Source organism: Nicotiana tomentosiformis, chromosome 11, assembly GCF_000390325.3.
Source record: "Nicotiana tomentosiformis chromosome 11, ASM39032v3, whole genome shotgun sequence".
Classification (NCBI taxonomy): domain Eukaryota; kingdom Viridiplantae; phylum Streptophyta; class Magnoliopsida; order Solanales; family Solanaceae; genus Nicotiana; species Nicotiana tomentosiformis.
In genome coordinates this window covers 124,069,687-124,073,058 of record NC_090822.1, presented here as the reverse complement: position 1 = coordinate 124,073,058, position 3,372 = coordinate 124,069,687, and positions in this window count along the sequence as shown.

The window sequence follows — 3,372 nt, the reverse complement described above, 5'->3', positions numbered from 1 at the left end:
GTTGTCGCATCGATGAGTTGGTCGATATGAGGTAGTGGAAATGAATCCTTGGGGCAAGCTTTGTTCAGGTCAGTGAAATCCACGCACATCCGCCACTTGCCGTTTTTCTTTTTTACCATGACCACGTTGGCGACCCATTGGGGGTACTTCGACTCTCTGATAGAACCATTTGCCAATAATTTTTCTACTTCTTCGCGCACCGTGTCATTGATTGCGGAATTGAACTTGCGTCAAACCTGCCTTACAGGGGATAGAGTGGATCGACGTTCAATTTGTGTGTGGCGATCTCTTTTGGGATACCTAGCATATCTGCATGGCTAAAAGCAAATAAGTTCGGGTTAGCAATTAAGAATTTGTGAAACTTACCTGGCTCTTGGAGTTTGCGACTGATGTAAGCTTTCTTGCTGAATTCGTTGACATCTAGTTGAATGGGGTCGAGGTCCTCTATAGTCGATCCTGCGGCCTCGGACACATCGAGGTCTCTGATGATGTCTTTGATGTCGTCATTTACCGACCTCGACCCTGTTGATTTCTATGCTTCCTTCTCTTTGACTTTCATTTGTTGACTGGTCGTGCAGTCTAGGGCGATGCAATAGGATTCTTGAGATATAGGTTGTTCCCCGCGTATGCTGAATATCCCCCACAGAGTTGGAAATTTGATGACTTGGTACAAGCTGAAGGGTATAACTCTCATGGTATGTATCTACGGTCGCCCTATTATGGCGTTGTATGTCGTGTCCTGATCCATGATGTGGAATGTGGTCTCCAGAGTGATGCCACCCGCCAAGACGGGGAGTGTGATCTCGCCAGATGTTTGTTCAACTTCGTTGTTAAAACCCGTTAGTGTGATGCAGCGTGGTACTATCTTTACCTCGAGTTTCATTTGTGTGAGTACTCGGGGATGGATAATACACGCGCCACTTCCGTCATCTACCATAATCCGTCTTACGTCGATATCTAAAATTCGTAAAGTAATAACAAGAGCGTCATAGTCAGGGAATTTCAAACCGTTGGTATCCGACTTATCGAAGATGATACTTTCATCGAGTTTGTCATACCGTTCGTGGGTGATCGACCGTTTGAGCTTGTGGGTCGTGGTGAACTTTACGCTTTTGATGATCATGTGGATGGTGTGGGCAGGTGAGGGCGGCTTCGGTGGTCCTTGATGTTGTTCGCACCCCCTGGCAAAGTTGGTTCTTCCCCGATTGCTCAGCAGTTCTTTGAGGTGCCCCTGTCGCAGCATATTTATGGCCTCTTGTCTTAGGGCGCTACAGTGTTCGGTTTTGTGTCCTCGCTCTTTATGGAACTCGCAGAGGGAGTTTAATTTTCTGATATTCGGCTCTGACCTTATTTTTTGCGGCCACTTCATCTTTGACCCGAGCTTTTCCAGGGCGTAGACAATCTCTGTAGGTAACACGCAAAATGTGTGAGCGGATAATAAAGGGGGCATACCTCTTTCATTCCGGTGAGTCCCTGTTCTTGACCGGGGTGGGCCTTATTCATGGTAGGGTGAGGGTATAGCGGTAGTTCTGATATATGGGAGATGTCGGTCACGGTTTGGTCATAAGGTTGCCGGATCTCTTCTGGTATCACTTCTCCGATCTTTTCTGGATTCTGCTTGTACTGAGGTCAGTCGATGAGTTGGCCCATTGGGGTCGTCTTCGTCTGCTCGAACTTCGGCACAATATGCATTATGTATTTAGTCCCAAGTTGTTGAGGGGCATTTCATAAGCCATCTCAATAATTTTCTTGTCGCTCTCGAACCATTTCTGTTCAGTCCGTTTTGAAAAGCGTCCACCGCCATTCCTTCTGATACATTGGGCAAAGCCATTCTCACTCGGTTGAAACGGGCGAGGAAATCCCTAAGTCCTTCTCTCGGTGACTGTTTGATAGCAAAGATATCATTCACTCCCGCCTCTACCTTTTTGTCTCCGGCGTGGGCCTTCACATATTTATCGGCCATTTCTTCGAAGGTTTCGATGGAACGGCCTGGTAGTTGCGAGTACCAGGTCAGTGCTCCTCCCGCAAGGGTTTCGCTGAATTTCTTTAGCAGAACGGAGGATACTTGTTCCTTTGTGAGGTCGTTGCCTTTTACAGCGGTGACGTAGTGGGTCACATGATCCTCAGGGTCAGTCGTGCCATCGTATATTTTCAAGTAGGGCGGCATTTTGAAACTCTTCGGTATGGCATGCGGGGCAGCGCCGTCGCTGTACGGCTACTCGACGAACCGACCGACATCTCTCTTCGACAATAACTTAGGAGCGCTCAGTATTTTATCGACCCTTTTCTGGTTCTCTCTCATATGGTCCCGCAGTGCCTTGTTCTCATTTTCCATTTCTTCCATCCTTTTCAGAATGGTTGTGAGGGCGTCATTACCTGCATTATTAACAACATTGTTAGTGATATCTGTCGTTGCGGGCAAGGAGGAAAGTTGATCATGTTGCTCGTTCTATGGATACGTAGCACAGGTTCTCGCAGTTTCTGCGGCCGCGCCCTAATGGGCTTATGGAGGATGCTGGTTAGTGTATCAGTTAACCAGCACTCAAGGAGCTTCTTTATCGCTAGCGGTGCCTCCTCTCCCATGGATGTGGAGGTTGTCTTGCCAAGGGATTTCGTGATGCTGCAGTGGGGAGGGGTGATCCACCTCGCCTGGGAGAAGCATTGGGCGTTGTGTCCTCACCCACTGCTTCTGAGCTATCATGGATGATGTCTATGAAGTTGGTTGGGAGGTCACTCATAATTCTTGCTCTTTTTTCTCTGTTACCTGCCATGTTAGATCTATGCAAGCAGAGAGAATTTTTTTTTATTTACGTCATCAATCAGTGCCGGTTGTAGATCTAGAAGAAACTAAAAAAACTTAGCTTGAAAATCTCCACAGACGGCGCCAAATTGTTAGACCGAGAAATATAATCTCCGGTTAAACTATTAAATTTATATAATGAAGGGTCAAATCTAGTTAAGGATAATGACTCTAGATATTAAGTGTAAGGATGCACGATATATGGGACTGAGTTCGCATATGATTGATGACAATAAATATGAAATACTCTTGCAACAAGAACATTAAATGAGATATATCCAGCAATAAATGTCAATAAATGGTATTTATGTAAATAAAAAGAATGATTCACCCGATAATGAATTGGCAAGGTGAATATTCTGCCTGACAATGGTGAATGGCAGATAGATCCAAGATTTGCATGAACAATTCTTGGATCTGGTGGAAAAGTGGGAAATAATATGAACGAGAATCTTTATAAAAAGCCAGCCTTTGTGTTTTTATCCGAAAGGGAGTCTTCTTCTCAAAAGTGTTCTTATTAGAAAAATATTACATGCCCTTGTCATTGTCTCTTCTTTCTATATATATGGACT